The sequence below is a fragment of the Nanorana parkeri genome, unplaced genomic scaffold (genome assembly GCF_000935625.1).
Source record: "Nanorana parkeri isolate BGI_ZX_2015 unplaced genomic scaffold, ASM93562v1 scaffold1054, whole genome shotgun sequence".
Taxonomy (NCBI): Eukaryota; Metazoa; Chordata; class Amphibia; order Anura; family Dicroglossidae; genus Nanorana; species Nanorana parkeri.
Genome location: NW_017307322.1, coordinates 327,734 through 347,386, shown reverse-complemented (window position 1 = coordinate 347,386; position 19,653 = coordinate 327,734). Strand labels below are relative to the sequence as shown.

The 19,653-nt window shown below is 42.5% G+C and overlaps 1 protein-coding gene across 2 annotated transcripts in view; it reads left to right on the top strand.

Annotated features, from left to right (window-relative positions):
- The window catches only part of ELMOD1 (ELMO domain containing 1), a 93,252-nt gene that overhangs the window by 1,028 nt on the left and 72,571 nt on the right, over positions 1-19,653 (top strand). The gene's annotated exons all lie outside the window — the stretch shown is intronic.

Genomic DNA, 19,653 nt, shown 5'->3' with positions numbered 1-19,653 from the left:
TATATATTGTGCATGGGTCTCAGTGATCCCATAAGACAGGGCTGGACAAATCCTAGGAGCCAGGTCGCCGGTGCTCTCTAAAAATGACTGCTGTCCATAACCTTTGAGGGTTTTCTCTCGTTTTCATCAATGGAGCTGGCTCCTAAAGAACAATTCTGCTGGATCCCAGATTGGACAGACTGGCTCCTGAATAGCATATTCGTTGTCCACCCCTTCCATAAGGTTAGATTCAGTCTGTTGCGGTGCCTGAAAGAAGAACTATTAACCCCTGCAGTGGGGCTACCTCTAAACTGCAAGGGTTAACTTTAACTGCTCTTTTTTGCCTAGGGTTAAACAAAAAAAGTTACACTTAGCCTATTCTCTGAGCTGGCAGTGCTGCCTCCTCCTCCACTCCAGCGATGGTATTGCCCTCGGCATCCTCACGTCCTATACATGGTATTGGACGTGTTGACTCATAAGGCCTTAGACTGCTGCACCGGAGGGGGAGACAGGCTGCAGGAACCGGTCTAAGAGCAATCCGGCTTAGAAGATCGGGTGAATATAGCTTTTTTTTTTTTTACTCTAGGCAAAAATCAAGCAAACGTCTGTAACACAGAAGACCCCAATGTATGGTAGGTATTACCATGGTGTGCTGTATCACAGGTGCATTGGTAAGGTGCGTTTGGTTACGATTAATAATTATTGTCACCTCAGTGATCCAACGCCCATAAAGTGGCTCAGCAATGTGAATCTTGAAAATAAAAGGTATAGATACAGCCCACATGGATCAGACTGTGTTGTGTTTATTAGTGCAATAGACACAGGAGATATATTGCCATCAAAACCCCTTCACTAATATCAAGATTTACTGTGCACACGTTAAAAATTGACAACATGTATCAGTTAGTACAGCAATGACAAACGTGGGATGTCTGGTCCTGCATATGTTTGGTGATTACTTTGTTTGTGAACAGTGTGACATTGTCTAAAACAGCGGGTTGAGGGATCGCTGATTGCAGCCAGTGTCTGATTGTGCTTGGATGGTGTTTGCAAGACCATTTAAACTTACCATGTCAGTTAAAAAAGGGCCACCCCGTAAAAAAAGAGCAAGTCAGCCTTTCTGGCAGTCCGTCCTCAAACTCTGGCAGTTTGCTGGTCCTCGGCTGCTCTTCCAGTTGCGTTGACTGCCTGCACCCAGGGCTGGCCTTAGGCCTTTAGGCGCCCTGTGCGAGAAAGCTTTACAGTGCCCCTCAGTGACCACACCCCTCAGTGGCCACACACCCCGTAACCACACCCATTTCCCCCAATATCCACACCATTTAAAGACTCCTATTTTGTTAAGCCCCAAAGAAACATATTAAAAAGTATGATAAAAATAAAACTTTTATTTAAAGGTATTAAACTTGTAGCACAATATAAGTATTCTTATCATATAAAACAACAGAAGGTAAACAATAAATGTGAAACTAAAATAGAGTCTATAAAAATAAAGTCTCAGGTTGTCATGCCGACCCTTTTTTCAAGTAAGTGTATCTAGAAAAGTAAAAATAAAAAACAGAACACAAAACCTAGACTACATGTAAAATTAATGAATTTGAGAGGGAATGATTAAGGACCACTTAGTAGAATTTGTGCGGGAAAATTACAAAATAAACGACAACCAGCATGGGTTCAGGAAGGACCGTTCCTGTCAGACTAACCTACTGATTTTTACGAGGGGGTAAGTAGAGATCTGGATGGAGGGATGTCTGTGGATGTGGTATATCTGGATTTCGCTAAGGCTTTTGATACGGTACCTCAAACGCTTACTATACAAGCTAAGAGCTATGGGCAATGTGCCCCTACCGGTCCCCAGTGCTTGGTGTATGAAGATTTTATCCAAGTGATTGGTTCATTGTAAACAGGCATCTTTTAGGCCGCTTTAAGAGGCGCTCATCAGGAGGGGATCTGTGCATGGATCTCCTCCTGATCGGTGCACTATGGATCAGATGTCACTGCTGTGACATACATGTCCGTTCAGTTTTTTTGACATCTTGCAATGGAGGAAAGAACTTAAAGTGACATTAAACCTTCATATTTTTTAACATAAAACAATACTGTAATGTGTGCCTTACTGTAATCCATGGTAGTTCCCCTTTTCTTTGCTGCTCTTCCTTTTAAATCCTCATGTCTTCTCATGCTCTGCAGAACTTCCCTTTTCAGCTCAGGGCCTCTTCCTGTAGTGCTGGCTCAGATTACAAACCCATACAAACGGATACACAGACACCGTGTATCCATTCCTGAGACAAGGCAGTCTGCTGCAAAACAGAAGTTCTGCAGAACATGAGAACAGATACAGATTTAAAAGGAAGAGCAGTATAGAGAAGGAAAACAACCATGGATTACAGTAAGGCGCACATTACAGTATTGTTTTATGTTAAAAAATCTGAGGGTTTAATGTCACTTTAAGCTGCAAGACCCCATGTTTTTCCAGACCTGGCCTTAGTGAGAGGTAAAGCTCCATTCACACCTAAGCGGCTGTCTACGCGTATTCGGCTGTACAGATAGGCGCAGAGCCGCTGTAAACCCAGAATACAATGCACTTCAATGTGCATCGTTCATAATCCAAGAGCGATAATCTGGTGGATTCCGCATGTTCACGGCTGTCTAATAGCCACAAACGAGCAGCATCAGTGCGGATTGAAAAATATTAACGTTTTCGTCCCGCACGGTCTTCCGCGCGGGGACCACAAACGCTATATGTGAATGCAGCCTAAGCGTGTGTAAACGGATGCCCATCCATTTAGACCCAGCTGCTCAGACTTGCATTGGGCATCTGATCAGGTCCACCTGAAAAACTTGACAAGCGGACCCAATCAAACCACTCGTGTGAACGGGGCCTGAAATGAAGGGTTCATGAACAGGGATAGCTGAACTCATACAACATAAATAGGAGAGGCTTACCACTAGCTCTGATAGCAGTTTGGGGCCCATGGCACCTTTCCTTGGTTGACCTGCTCTAATTTTCCAGCCAGGCTAGAGTCCCTGTGCCCTCTGGGTACAAAACAGTGTGTGTGTGATCAAAGAGGGCATGGTTTCCTGCGGTTAATGGTGGTTAGTGGCAGTCTTCATTCCTGAGGGCATATTTCCAGCTCTACCAGTCTTGATAGGCTGCAACTTGCATTAAAGGAGGCTTGTGGCTCAGTGTGGCATACATTTTGGGCTTCTGGCTCTTGTAGATGTGGAGCAGCGCAGTTTCAAAGTCTTTGGAGAGGTGGCGGTCGACTAAGGAAGGGTGCCCCAAACCTCTACCAGAGCTAGTGGAAAGCCTCCCCTGGGTGTTACCCTGGGCAAAGCCCATGTATCGTGTTGAGCCTCCATAATTGAAAAAAAACTGAAATCCAAAGAATGAAACGGGCAGGCCAGGGACAGTAAGGCTGGGAAGTAAAGAGCCAAATGATTCTGGAGGTCCTCCAGCTGGGCAATAAGGCAGCCTCTGTTAAACTTTTAACAGCTTACAATGCTCAGGAGTCAGGAGCTCACAGTATTCAGTGAAACCAGAGTAAGCAATAGAAGTCCAGGAGAACTGTGCAAGACTGAAGGTAAGGCTGGAGTTTAACTTTAGGCATCATAACCAGATATAGAGACTATTTATTAATGTCATGTCAACTGAAACACATTTAAAAACACCACCACTATGCATAGAATGCCCACTGGCATGAACAAATGGCAATGAACCTGTATATCATCAATTACAAATTCTATATACAGCACACACCTCCTTCCCATGACTTTGAAACAAGAAATGTCACTAGTGACTGTCACTTGTCTAGCTAGGTCAGTTTTTAGGCCACTTATTTTTTGCTTTCCGGGTAGAACAAAATCAAATGCATCTTTCACTTAACAGAACCTTACATGAGCCAGTAACCTGTCAGATGCCAGTAACAAGCTGACCCCCTTACTTAACCTGTCTGTTAGCATCAGGAGTCCTTGTCCATAGAGCAAAAAAGCCTGCTGAATGCATCCAATACATGTATTGATGGTTATCTTGTTTGAGAACAGCAGCTCAAACGAGTGCAGTAAACATATAAGGTGGTTATAACTAGAGATGAGATTTAAAAGATGGATACTTAGTGGCATCAGTAGATACTGCAGAAACAATATGGGTATATTTTGGTATGACCTATATCATACTGCATTAAGAAACATTTTAGAGGGCCCACCCAGAGATTTGCAAAGTATAGCAGCTAAATTAGTGATGATACACAATAGCCTGTTGGTGCTGGACAAAGGGGGTCCCTTGTTTTAAAGGAGAGATCGGTCTGTTTTAAATGATGTTATAAACAGCCTTATGCATGGAATGTCCAACCTGTAGTCCAATACATCGGTCTCCTGCAGATACAGACATGTGGATGATCTGTTGAGAAGTCATTCACGTTAGTGGCACTGCACAACTCCTGGCTGCCATGGCGGAGCTTGTTTGTCCTGCCCATGAGTAAAGCTGAGCAATGTGTAATTCATGTACCGGAGTCTGGTGGTCATTAACTCAACGCCTCATTTGATTCACAATTTTGAGGACTTGTGTCGATCAGCAAATGCCAGAAATGTAGGTTGAACAGTCATTAGTCTGTATTAGGACTTCATAACAATGAAATAAAAGGTTAATCCTAATTCTACATATAAACAGTAAAGTTTAGCCATACATGGTCCAATTCTCACCTCAATTTATGACCAAGGCCAAAAATTGGTCAGTGATTGTGCCATGTACGGCTACTCTAGAAGGCGGTAACATGTGCTTTCTACTCCTTGGTTGCACTTGTTAAACACAGACTTATGGAAAAATCTCTGTGACAGAACCAATCCTTAACTATGAAAATTTGCCGTCACAGGAAACAACATTAGTCGCCAATCACACCTAATGGTGGGCAACTACCAGGCAACCTAAAGGGCACGTTTGTATGCAGGATTTTATGTGCAAACTTGTAGTAGAGGAGAAGTCTATGTGCCATTTTTAGCCCCATAAACTTTTAAATGGGAGCCCCTAAAAAAAGACATACATACCCATTTTTCAGCTAAAATAAATTCTATGAGCCAAAAATGCCAAATTATGCCCCAAAAGAAGCTTTTGTACTTTTTTGAGCTTTACACTGCAGGAGACAATCAGCACAACACTCAGGTGTGAACAGGCCCACTGAGAATGAGCATTCTGGGATGAGGAGATAAGGACAGTGGGATTTTTCATCTTGGGAGTTGTTGCACTTCAGGGATCACTGAACAAAACGCTCAGATGTGAGTAGGGCCTTAGGTGGACTCCGGTAAAACAAAAAGGATGCAAACTGTCTTGCAGATGAAGGCAGTTCAAGGGTTAATCAACAGCTGGGACAAACCACAATGTAAAATTTTTTAAAGAAAAATCTATATATTTCTAATCAAAAACACACATTGCTGAACACACGTCAAATGGCTAAAAACGATGTCTAGTCAAACTGAATATGATCGGTGGTGGAGTGGATAAATGTGCCCTTGGTTGGCTGTACATGTATCTCTTATAAAGTCTGTAGGTCATTTGGAGTTTTGATACTTGAATGTATCTATCTATTTCTATTTAGTAACGATAACTTAGATATGTCCACATATTCTTAAGCTGACTACAGTTTAGTCGACCCCTTTGTTCTTTGTTAATCCTGTGTGTTGCAATTGTTTGAAAACCGTACCACAAAGTTGTCTAAGATTTACAGTGAGTTGATCTGTGATGGTTTTTTGGCAACTTTCGTATTTCTATTTGGGGATGCTTTCAATTGAAAATGGAAAGCTGTTGGAATTGTGTCTTCATGGTTAGTGGGATTGGATTTTGATGTGCTTTGTTTTTCCTGATCATTGGTGCTTTGGAAGTTTTTCAACCATTTTATATCGGGGGATCATTCATATGTAACTGTGATTGTAGTTTAAGCTTTTTGCTAGTTCGTATTGAAGCCGAACAGCAGGTCTACTCACATGACCTCTCGATTTCCCATTCACGGGTTTCCTCCGCGTGGAGCTATTTGTGGCTTTTTAATCACTATGTGTCCTTTTGGTTTCCCCTTAGTTGGTGTGGTATCCAGGTGTTGGTGATCCAGGCAAGCACTGGTTCTTTTGGCTCAATCCTCTCGTTACTTTTAATCCAGATATTAGAGCTGTACAGCCGGCAATCTCTGGGTCATCCACCTAATCTTTGAAAGCGGCGTCAACGCCGCGTCAACGCCGCTTTCAAAGATTGACACTGTCCTTCCTTCTGGAGGGTGGCTACGTTTGTTCCCCATGGTCCCTGTGTGTGTTGTAAAGTAGTCACCACTCTAAGTTCACTCCTGTGATGGACTACAATCCCACATTTGGTTTACTAATCTGTATTGAGATTGTAGTCCATCACGGAAGTGAGTTTGGAGTGGTGACTACTCCAAACTACATTAATAGTTACGGTACTTGAATGCATTCTTAAGATTTAACTCTGATTTTAGTGTCACTTTAAAATGTCCAGCTGGCATCTAACTTTTAAGGTTTTCTCTATTTGTTGTCATTGAAGCTTACTTCTGAGAAAATCTTGCTGGCTACTGAATTCCATAATAATTTGTCCAATCCAGCTGTAACTGCACAGTGACTACAAAGAAAAACATAATGGCCCACTTTTCTAAAAGGGAGGAAAGGATTATGTTTTTTGTTCAACAGCAATTAGTCAGATTTTCCCTTTACACAGAATGGAAGTACGGTAAGAGACGATCAGCATTTCTCAACCCTTTCTCAGTCACGGCACCTTATTAAAGTATGCAAAATCTTGAGGCACCCCAGTCCAGAATGTAATAAGCGTAGATGTAAAAAACAATGGGGGGCATTTATCAAAAGTGGAGCAGGCAGATTTTGGAGCAGTAGCCCATGGCAGCCAATCAGCTTCTCTCTTCAGTTTGTTCAGTTAAGATTTGAAAATTGAAATGGGCTTGTGTATTGTTAATTTAATTAAAGTGCATGTACAGTGGTACCTCGTTTCACGAACGCCTCTGTTCACTAACAATTCGGTTCGCGACCAGGAAGTTCGTCAAAATTTTGCCTCCGTTCGCGAACTCTGCCTCGGGTGACAAACACGACTGCGGCCATCTTCCCCGCTCTGACACATGGTCGTGGCTTCCTGTACTTGAGATTGCAGTCACAGACAGGGCTGTGGACACTTACTGTGAAGCTTTTTTTGTGTGCTTTGTAGCACAGTATTGTACAGTATTGTACAGTAAAGTGCAGTGCAAGCATGGTGGGAAAAAGAATATGCAGAGCATTAATGAAGGTGACAAGAATGTGCAGAGCATTAATGAAGGTGACAAGAATGTGCAGAGCATTAATTAAGGTGACAAGAATGTGCAGAGCATTAATGAAGGTGACAAGAATGTGCAGAGCATTAATGAAGGTGACAAGAATGTGCAGAGCGTTTTTGAAGGTGACAAGAATGTGCAGAGCATTAATTAAGGTGACAAGAATTTGCAGAGCATTAATGAAGGTGACAACAATGTGCAGAGCGTTATTGAAGGTGACAAGAATGTGCAGAGCGTTATTGAAGGTGACAAGAATGTGCAGAGCATTAATGAAGGTGACAAGAATGTGCAGAGCGTTATTGAAGGTGACAAGAATGTGCAGAGCGTTATTGAAGGTGACAAGAATGTGCAGAGCGTTATTGAAGGTGACAAGAATGTACAGAGCGTTATTGAAAGTGACAAGAATGTGCAGAGCAATAATGGTGGTAAAAAGAAACTTATGGTTCAGAACGGATTACCCTGATTCACATTGAACCCTATGGGAAAATGTGATTCGGTTCGCGACCATTTCGGTTCGCGACCAGAATCGTGGAACCAATTAAATTGGTGAACCGAGGTACCACTGTAAACACTAACAATGAACTTCTTTTATTTGTTCCTTTTTGGTCTGTTAAATACACAGGTGAAATTGTTTTATTGTAATTGCTCAATAAGTGCAAAAAATACCTGTTGATCATGTCAGAGCTGTCCTGTGTCTATTGGTACAGGGGGTGTGGGATTCTTATTGCCCGACATCCAGGACATGCAGTTCCAGGCTCCGGGCATGTTTTTTTTTCCTACATTTAGCACTGCTGCGGGCAAGCAGGGCTAAATGTAGAGTGAAGGAGCCAGAGCTCGTTTGTTCAAGTAATCTGGGCGGCTGCCACCCTCCCCTCCACGGTCCAACCCCCCAGCCGTGGTTTTTGGGGTTCCCTGCTCTTCTGGGGGACCTGGGACCACGACAAATGACTTCAGGACGGAGAGCGAAATGAGGAACAAATAGACTGAGCCCCGCTTTAGTCCTTGGAAAGTATTAATTTATTTTTTAATTTCCACACCCCTGCTGGTAATTGTGTAATAAAATAAAAATATGGCCATCTCATATAAGCTGATTCACAAGCTGTCATGGAATTTTGAGCAAGGTTAGAACTAGAAAGAAAATCATCCTAGGGATAATATGCGCCTGTGGCATAACTTTGGATGCGAAGGCTCGGTGCCTATAGTCTCCAGTAACAGAAATCCAGCTGTGCCTGTTGCTTGCTTCATTGGGTTTGGCGTTCCTATACAATTGCAAAACAGTTTAAAGCTGGTCAAAAGGAAGTTAACTACATATCAATAAATTCTGTGTGATCTAAGAAGCATCAAAACCTGAGGTCAAACTGATGCCATTGATGCCCCAAAGCCGCTTGACTCAGGCCCTCATAGCATCATTTTAAGTGCGAGCAACATACATTGAAGTTATTCTATGATAACTGGGTAAATGGAGAACCTATAGTAGACATACTCTAGGTTTTTGTTGTCTAATGGTGTTTGGTGGTCTCATTAATTTTATTTAAAAAGGGCACACAAAGTAAAATAGCATAAAGCTAAACATACTTACATTGAGGATAATTTAGCAAGGCAATGCAAAAAGCAAAAATGATGTGCAAGACGCAGTAACCCAGGCGTGTCAAACTCCAATGAAAAAGAGCACCCAGCTGAATTAGTATATCTCTGTGGAAGGCTGCATTACATCTACTGAATGCATTTAGCTAATCCTAGAACTTAATTTCAGTACTTTGGGAACTAAATACAAAATGTAAAATATAATTAAAACTATTTATATATGTATATAAATTAAGGAAATGTTATATATACAGTATATATTTAGTGGAAGTTTTGAAAGTTTGGTAATGTAACTATTGACGTAATAAAAAAATGACACATGCTGCAGCCTGTCCCTAGCATTAAAGAAGAACTCAAACTCGAATGACTCTAGGTAATTTTTAATTAACCCTTGCAGTAAAGCTACCATCACACTGCAAGGGGTAACGGCTCATTTTGGTCTAGGGCTAAAAATAACAAAAATATACTCATGTCCTATGCACTGTGTATACAGTAAACTCAGTATAAAGGACTCAGGGACCCCAAGGGAGAGAGGATCCCGTCTTACATCAAGTCGCCTCTGAGGATCAGGTGAGTATAAATTATTTTCAGCCCTAAGGGCTTGTTCACACCAAATGCGTTCCAGATGCAGAGCAGTTACAGAAAGCATTAAAAACCCCTCCAATGTATTCCAATGGTATTTTGGGCTCTAGTTCACACTACAGCGTTCCGTTCCAGAGCTTGTAAAAGCAGCAAGCCCTATTTTTCCTGCTCTGGAACGCATGCAAACACATCAAAAAATGCATGTGAACGCACTGAAAGCCCATTTTAAGCTAATATATATATATATATTCTTTTTACAAAAACGTCCCGGAACGCTGCAAAATACACTGCACTGTATGTGCAGAAACTCATGCAGATCTGGTCTGCATTTGGTGTGAACAAGCTCTAAACCAAAGCAAGCAGTTAACCCGTGCAGTGCGGAGGCAGTCCTACTGCAAGGGTTAATAAAAAATTACCCAGAGTTCTTTTTTTAACATAGCTGTTTTTGTTTTCTGAGCATTTTAGTCTAAACATTATGATCTATATAGACTAAAATGCTTATACACCATTTATTGTAATTTGTATATATACATACTCAAACTTCTAACAGATTAAAAATGTTTTAAAATAAAAACAAACAAATATTTAACTTGTTATAGCAATTATTCATAACACTAAGATATCCAAATTCCACCTCATTCAATGAGCAGGCACACTTTTCATTGCTTTGGTTTTAACTTGTATTTCCAGTTTACTAAAGGACGATCAATGCAAAATAAAATCTGATCAAATTGTTTGGTTCACGGCAGTTTGCAGATTGCTTTTTTTTCTGGGGACTCGATCACACGCCTTGAGGTTGATTTATTAAATGCAAATAGGCTGTTCAAAGGCTGGCCACTTTGCAAGTGAATTTCCACTCAGCTTAGTGAATGTGGTGAAAATTCACTTTTCAAAGAATGCCAAATCGCGTGCAAGGAAGATTTGAAAAAAACAACAGCATTTTTGCTGATTCGATGATTGAAGCCAGCTGAGCTTCACCTCATTCAAGGAATATTCCCTTGTAGAGTATACAGCCTATATGCCTTAAGTAAATCAACCTTATTGCCTTGCCATGCATTTTGCAGTATTTTCTAGCACAGATAAAATGCATGAATGTGAGAGGATCCGTTATTTTCAGCAGTATCCTTTACCACTATTGAGTTGAATTGAAACATAGAAGAAAAAAGTTCTGCATGCTGCATTTTGAGGACATTGACATATATAGTATTTTGCATTTCAAATTAGTTGAAATGAGTTACTTCAAAAATCAGGTCAATGTGCACTACAGCAATGTAGGTCCACATGTGTTCTGGCATGAATGATCCCTTACTGAACAAGCCTTATGGTGTTTACAAAGAGCAAATGAATTGCTGTTGGTTGTCATCTATGGTGTGCAGAGCAGAGCAGAGCAGAGGTTATTATGTATGGCTAAGGATCAGACGTGTCTAGTTTTTATCCTTCTAAACTGAGCAGGAAACCAAGGTGTCGGTGGCCAGACTAATGCTGACATGTCTGGAGGGCACATCTCTTAAGATCATCAAGGGTCAAGCCATCAAATGCACTAAATGTTGCATGCTGGTTATTGGCTGACTCTTTAAAATCATTCATTCTACAGCAAATCTCTTAGCCGTTTGAATATGAAAACGTTAGCTCACATTGTGGTAGTGTGTTTTGCCCTGTGTAACACCATTGTGTTGCAGTGCTGGTGGATCCCACTCCGTAGGCTTTAATGGGACCAGGAAGGGTAAAACATGGAGGGGCAGCATATTGGACTTTTTCCAATGCAGCAGGGTAGATGAAGCAGGTCCTGTACTGAAGTGTGGACTGGTGACAGGGTTTCTTAAAGGAGCTGTGATAATGAAAAACATTTTTTACAGGTAACCCTTTAAACTCCAGACACTTATTTTTACTTTTTTTGTAAACCTTTAATATTTTTTTTAACTCACTTTAAAAAAGGTACAGTTTCTATTGCCTCAGGAGCTCTCTATAAGCTCTGCTGAGCACCTCTGGAAAGTAAAGGAACAATATCTATGATAAATACCACTTTTGGGGTTGTGCGTCCACTCCCTCCCTATGCCGTACTATTTACAAAGCACAGCTGCAACGCTATCACTGTGCGGTCCTTTGTGAATGGCTCAGATGAGGTGTGGGGGGCTGTAAGCACCACACTGGAATTGGTGTCTGACATAGACACCAGTATAGCATTGCGGGGAGGTAGAAAGTGTGGCTTCCACTGTACTTTCCAGGAGCGTTCAGCAGAGCTTACATAGAGCTCCTCAAAAAACATAGTTTTAGGGCCCGTTCACACCGCTGCAGTGGTTCGTTATTCGGTGCTGTGCGGTGGAAAAAAGTAGTAGACATGTCTGGAGGTCACCTCTTTTATGATTCAAGTGAACTCAAATGAGCCCTATTCTGCTACATTTTGCATGCTGGTTAGTTCTTGATTCCTTAAAATCACTCATTCTAAAGCAAATCTATTAGCTGTTTGAACAGGAAAACTTTAGCTCACATTTTGGTAGTGTGCTTTGTCTTGTGTTGTGAAGAGCATTGTGCTGCAGTGCTGGTGGGACCAGGAAGGGTAAAACACGGAAATGCAGCATATTGGACTTTTTCCAGTGCACCTATCGCATTGCAAAGCAAGGTAGGTGCATTGCACAATAGCGTGCATAGGTGTGAACAAGCCCTCAGTGTGAGTTTAAAGTGGAACTCCAGGAATGATCTTTTATGGATACTTACATTTGGTCCGGGTTGGCTCAGTGTATGTATCCATATCTGATCTCCGGAGGGCCGCTGGGGATGCAAAAAAAAAAATCAAAAAATAGTCAGCGCTACATACAGTCAGTGCTGGTTTCTTCCAGGTCTGGCTTCCCCTCTGCGCACTGACAAGAAGAAGTTGCTCGCTGGGCACCACCACCATTCAGAGAATGCCTTGTATTTTTCTCAGTGAATACAAGGCATTCTCTGATTGGACGAGGTAGAGCGGAGGGACAGATGAGGCCATGATCTCCACCCTGTCCAGTCAACAAACGCCTTGTATTCATCAAGAAAAATACAAGGCGTTCTCTGAATGGCGGCAGTGCCCAGCGAGCGTCTCCCTGTGCTTAGTGCGCAGAGGGGAAGGCATCGGAGTCTCAGCCAGAAGACACCAGTGCTGACTGTATGTATCGCTGACTAATAAAGTGATGTTAAGCATCCCCAGCAGCCCCTTGGGCATCACATATAGATACTAACATTGAGCTGAGGTGGACCAAAGTAAGTATCCATAAAAGATGATTCCTGGAATTTAGCATTAAGAAAATATTAAACTTAATATTAAATGTAATGTTAAAATAACTGTATATGGAGTTGGGCTTTAATAAAAGAAAAAACATTTCCTGTAAAAGCTACAGCATCAGACCAAAGTGGATATTTGCTGTGCTCATGGACAATTCTCGCCTGGCAATGACAGCGGTTCACATGTGATACTCTGATCCTTTCCCCTTCTTTGTTGCAGGGATATGTATTATTTCCCTCATCAGAAGCAGCTCGATCATTGCAAGCGATGCTTGCTCGGGCTGTTTATGACCAGCCTGGCAGATGGTGCCAAGCAGCAATCAGTTACATCTCTCTTGATGCAGAAAACCTGTCTCTGTGTAAACTAGGGCTTGGAGGAAAGTTAAAGCAGCTTCATCTATTTCTGCAGTAATAAGAAATGGAGCGTTAATGATTCTCAGTAATGTACAAGATGCCGACTGCTTCTAAACAGCCACCAATTAGCAGAGCTGCCTATGTTCACATGCCCTTAAGTCTTTCTTCTTGTTACACATCCGCTAATTTTTGCACCGTTCATTGATGAGTGTATTTATAAGCTGTTTATTCGTCTCATGTATATGATCTCGAGTGGGAGAGCTGTGACACCACACGGCTGAGTTATCAGAAATCAGAGTCCTGGTCATGGCTGTTTTTAGGTCTTCTTAGGAATCAATAAGTGCATGTGAGGGGAAGCTTTACTGTCTGGCTTAAAGTTGAAAAAAATCAGGATTGTGCCTGGTGATTGACATCAGCCTTTCTCAACCAAGGTGCCACAGCACCCTAGGGTTCCTTCTGGCTTCCTCAGGGGTGCAAACAGATAAACACATAAGCGCCAGCAGCAGGAGTCAGAGATGAGAGGGAGATCTTCAGTGAAATACACTTTCAGGGCTGCTCTCAAAGGTGAGGGGAACCACAAAACACAGTGCGCCTCCATCGTGTAAAACTTTTTAATAAAAGAATAAAAACAGTTGGAGATGTACTCACAAAGGGAGATATTATTATTTTTATTACTTTTATTAACTTTTATTAAAAAGTTTTACACGATGGAGGCGCTCTGTGTTTTGTATTCCTCAGGGGTGCCTCAGACCAGAATTTTCATACAAGGTCTTCCTTTTCCATGATGCAGGCCGGCCAACCAGCATGGCTACATGGCTGAGTGTCCAGAAATCAGAGTCCTGGTTATGGCTGTTTTCAAGTCTCCTTAGGAATTAATAAGTGCGTGTGAAGGTAAGCTTTACTGTCTGGCTTAAAGTCAATGGAAAGAAATCAGGATTGTGTCTGCTGGTTGACATCAGTCTTTCTCAACCAAGGTGCCACAGCACCCTGGGGTTCCTTCTGGCTTCCTCAGGGGTGCCTCCAAATTTTCATACAGGGTCTTCATTTTCTATGATGCAAGCAGGCTGGCCAGCAGCACTATGAAAACTGATGGTGCTAATCCAGGGAGGATGGAATTTATTCAGAAAAGGGCAGAGGCCTACCCCCACCCCGATCTGAGGAATGGGCAGTAAGACCGGGGTGTAAAAATGGCATTCTTTTGTAGTGGTTTTCTATTTTTTTTAAAACCCTGTCAGGGTTGCTTCAAAAGCATTTAGTGCTGTCACGATACAAAGCCATTTCCAGTTTGTAGTTTGATACTGTCACAAAGAAGTGTGGTGATCAGTATTCCCATCATGAATTATAAATGGCTGTTTTGCATTTTAAGTACACCTCTTAGAAAGGCCAGTTTAGATAAATAGATTGTAAGAACTGAATACAGCGCTGCTAAAAGGGGGTGTTGTCAGTACAAAAGTTCAGCTCCCTACAAAGATGATAGCTTAGGGTGGTCATCTTTGGTTTTAGCTTCTTTTGTCTCTCAACCTACTGTAGAATTATCAGATCTCTCCATGCTTCTTCAAGTCTCTAAGGCTGAATCCAGTCTGCTTTGATGCTCTGTGTCAACACACATGGACAAAAAATGGACATGCTTAATTTACGCATGGTAGTGTGCTGTTGTGCCTTTTGGTGCCTTAGTTAGATGAGTTAGGGGGCCATTTAGAATGACACGCATTGCAGTGCATCAACATTCAAACAATGAGCATATTTATAATGTAGTGAATGTGCAGTCAGTGATGGTTAAACCCAATCGCTAAAATCTTTTAAAAGTTTTTTTTATTTCTTTATTCATAATGCCATATTGTAGAGTAAATGAGCAATGTACACACACAAAGTTACACAATATTACAAGCATCAAATACAATCAAGTCAATGAAATAACATCTTTGTGGCAACAAGATCATGAACCGTATTTGGATAACAGGCTGCAGCCAGGAGAGCAGTACGCTACAGGTTTTTTAACAAGATGAAAACATCATGCAGTAAATAAAGATCCAGCCTGGGCTTAGAGATCTATTTCCAGGGAGATTAGAGAAAATTATGAAATGTAGGTTGTGGGGGAGGAGAAGACAAGGAAGGGCTCACAGGGGGACGGGGGTAGAGCGCAGACAGATGAAGGAAATGGGATGGAGGGCGAAAAGAAAAAAGGAGAGACCAGGTGAAGGAACAGCCCACCGAGGTGTCCAGGAACCACTTAGGCTCCATTCACACATGAGTGGTGTGTGGAAACGTGCTAAACATAAAAAACAATGTATTCCAATGTGAATTGTTCACACTAGGGCGGCGTCCGGGCGGTACAAAAACGTGCATCCTACGGAAAACGCTACTGCTATGTGCGAATGGAGCCTTACAGAGGGCATGCCGTCAGTTCTACCACCTCACACATTGGGCCATGCACTCCCATATCAGCTCTCAGGACAGAAAGTGAAAGCCAATATCTGGAGGTAGGGATTCGCTCTCTTAAACTAAAGCCAACGTCTCCATGTGGATCTGAACTTTTTTTCCAGCATTGTTTATTGAAGAGCTTAGGTCTTCCTTTGGTGCCGTTCATTATTTTTTGAAAACTAACGCTGTATAGTGTGGGCCTGTGGTTGTTACCATAATGCCGGGATGCATGCCCTTGTCACATAAAAAAAAAATCTTATAAAACTTTTAACATGTAATTTCAAAAGTTATTTTCAAATGGCAGATTTCATATCAGTGGATTCTGCTGTGAAGGTCCACATCCAGGCACTTCCTGGTATCAGGTGTTTCCCAGTTGTGCTCTTGCATTGTCGTCCTGTTAATTATGCCCCTGTTGCAGACTACAAGGGGACATGCCGACACACATTGGACAAACGTGATTCACTGTTGTAACGATGGGTAAGCTGGCACAGATCAATAATGTGCAGCCAACAATTGGCTGCACATTATTGATTTTTTGCAATGCAAATATTTGTAGACAGAAGGTGGCTGAAAGAGTCTGGAGGAGATCGGCAGCACTGAGATACAACAAAGGATGAAAAGAAGTGAAGACATTATTTTATGGGGAAAAAAACTAGGCACGTGTTTAGCAAACTAAATGTCTTCCAGTTAGGGTTTTACTCTACTGTAAGCTTGGCAAAGATTTCTTCTGCAGTTGAAACATTGTTTAGGTGCATGTGCAGGGAACGTGCGGTGATGAATGTTCATGTGTCCCTATTCATAGTGCTGTGTCTATATTCACATTCAGTCACGCAACCCAGACAGATATTCCAACTATAATTTTAAAAAAATCACTTTTGGGTGGACTGACCCTTTAATAAACAATATGTGCCCATGACAGTATAAATCCGACACGCCAGGCATGTTTGTTGGTCTCCTCTTGGTAGGTTGAACATGGCCTCCATACCCTTTCGCATGGTGACGATTCTTTGTGAGGTGACCTGCTAATTCACCAAATTAAGTAATAAAAAGGCAACCCATGGGAGATCCTATAGGACTTCATGAAGGTTCTCTCCATTCTCTTTGCAACAATTCGCTACGTCAGGCTGGTGAAAATAAAGGAAATATTTTTGGTGCATGTCTAGCAAATGTGCAGTGGCTGTAAATTTGCTGTAAATTTAGGGTCTATGCTACAGTATTCACCATTTCCTGCTAAAGAACAAATGTTGGCAAACGTCGGAAAGCCTCACAAAAACGTGGCACATAATTGACTGGTTGATTTTTGATAAATGTCACATTAAGGTGTCATTCTCAGCTGGGTTCCCTGGTGCTTTATTCTACATTATCTGGGATACATCCTGGAAGGGTGGTGATGCAGATGATGGGCAGATCTGGGAATTCTAGTGATAGTATCTTCCTTCTGGAATCCCTGAACGATATAAGAAGGCAGCACGTGCTTCAGACTGCAGGCAAGAGAAGAAACTTAAAATGTCCGTTTTGGGTGGGGGTAAGCCGACAATTATTTCCAGGCACAGCCCTCCAAAACACAGGTCAGTCCCTGGAAATATGGATAGATAAAACTTTAAATTTCTGTGCATAGTCAAACACTACAAACTGTTCTTCGGCTGTAGGGCATACAAAGTGTTACTGCTGGCATCCTCAATTCCAGGAAGGCATTCTACTTCCAGGGGGTATAGAGCAGCATTTTCCCATAATAATCTAATTCTTCTGTTCCTAATGCTAAAAGCACACAGAGCTGGAGGGCACTGATCTTGCAGACGACTGCTCACATGGAAAGCATGTGCTGTCTTCTCATTGGCTAAAGGGATATTCTAACATCACAGGTATCCCAGTAGCTAGAACTGACCTCTTTACAAATCATTTGCTGGGATTACAGTTACACAATGCAGAATGGGGAAGGTGAAGTATGGCATATCAGTTTTAATGATAAACCTTTTGCAAATATGAAAATTTTGCATTTAAACTGATTTAGTGACAAAGCGACCTGAGTGTCGCATATGCACCCCAGCAGTCATCACCTAGATGCCCCATTAGCTAAATCCTATTGGCTGCTGGTACTCCGAGGACGGGTTTAGACTTTTCCACTGTGGTGTCTTGATGTGCATTCATCAACACATATTGTTTTGCTCATTAAGGTGTATTGCATTAGGGAAGTCTCCTTAACTGAATGGACTGGCAACACAGCAAAACATCCAAGAAAATAGCCGCATACCATTTTTGGAAACGAAGCGCACATAACACACGGTAGTGCATTACCCTGCATTGTGGTGCAGATCAAAAGGAGGTCACCTGCAAGTCAAATGCACCTGTCAGTGAAATATTTAAGAAGCAGCTCAAGCTGATGTCAAACGTACGCCATCGAAACAAGCCAAAAGCCCATCAAGACAGGCCCAAACAGTGGTCCACAAACAGGCCTCGACAACTGTCCACGTTTGTACAAAAGTGAGCTGATGTAAAATCACCCCAATGGTGGTTATCTGTAACTGAATTCCAGATGCACAACACGGAAGGGGAGTGTGGAGATTATAAGAGTCAGCAGCGGCAAGCAGACCAGGCATCCAGTGAGGAGCTTGATTCCAGAGGGTCTTCATCCTCCATCAACTATTCAAACCTGCAAACTCTGAAAGGTTAGAAGGATGGAGGGAGGTCCATGCTCCATCCCATGGGGCAGGGTGTTTTTTTTTGTACATTTTATTCTTGGCTCGCTGATCCACAAACCTGCGATAATCTGCGGTGGTCTGCCATCTTATCTCTATTCATCATTGAAATAAAAGGCTGGGTCAGATGGGTTTTGCATCCTAGTGCAATTCTATGGGGGTGCAACACCCAAAGCAGGTCAAAAGGGGGTCAACTGCAAGTCAAATTCAATTCAGCTCAAACTGATCCTATCAACTCGAGGCTAGAGCCTGTCGACACAGGCTGCAACAGCTGTCCACAAACACGCCCTGACAACTGTCCAAGACTGTAGAGAGGAGACGGCTCATGTAAAGGCACCTTAAAGAACTCCGGGGAGATATAAAAGACACAAATGAATGCAGCTCTGTACTCAATAATACCTTATGCTTTTCCTTAACTGACTTTTAGGCCTGGTTCACACCTAGACGATTCTGGCTGTTTTCGCGTGCTTGCAGCACATTTTTTTTGGCATGATTTTGCTTTTCAAACTGCTCGGTTCCCAATGCATAGGGATGTCTTTGGGACCAAAACCGCACAACATCCACCTGAAAATAGCTCCTGCATCTTCTTGCGTGACAAGCCATATCAGACGCGCAAAATGTCTTAGGTTTCCATAACAAGAAAATAGCACTAGTTGTTAAAGATGGAAGTATTGGGAATGCATTACAACATTCTAAATAAAAGAATAACTGCTTAAAAGAGAACTATGGGGTAAGAGTTTTTTTCCCCATAGCTCTCTTAAGGGTCATGGGAGGACATATACTAGCGTCCTCCCGTGACCCAAAGCTCAGTATATCGCAAGCTACAGCTTGTGGTATACTGAGACGCCACAGCTGGGATGGATCCAGACATTACTGTCGAGATCCACCCAGCTGCGTGAGTGACAGCTGGCTGTGCCTATCTAGAGGCAGAGCCAGCTGTACCCGCCCCCTCTTCGAGCTAGGGGCAGAGCCGGCTGTCCCCGCCCCCTCTCCCGTTCGTTCCTCCAGTCAGCGCTGGAGGATCAGAGCGGGGAGGGGGGAATCCCTGCGGGGAGCCGTGACTGACAGTCTCTGCAGAGAGATGATCGAGAAGTGAGCGAGCGACAGTATGTGTTTGCTCACTTCCTGATCTATTGAGCCGACGTGTGACAGTTTAATTGTCACACGTCGGCTCGAACTATAAGGATGAGTGATTTTAACTCACCTCATAGTTCTCCTTTAAGCAAATCTCTGTAAGTCCAGTGTGGTTAGTAGGAGAAAAAGGGAATCAGATCATGCATTTGCTTGTGCTCTACATGCGTGCCTAACGAGGACTTCTAGGAGATCGTGTGAAATCGCGCGATAAATCGCTAAGTGTGAATGGGGCCTTAAAGGGAGGGGCCAGTGATACATGAGGACTTCGACTCAGCCGGTTCAGTCAGTTCGACTGAACCGAAGGGCTCCTGTAGAAGCGACTTGCGACGCGCAACATATAG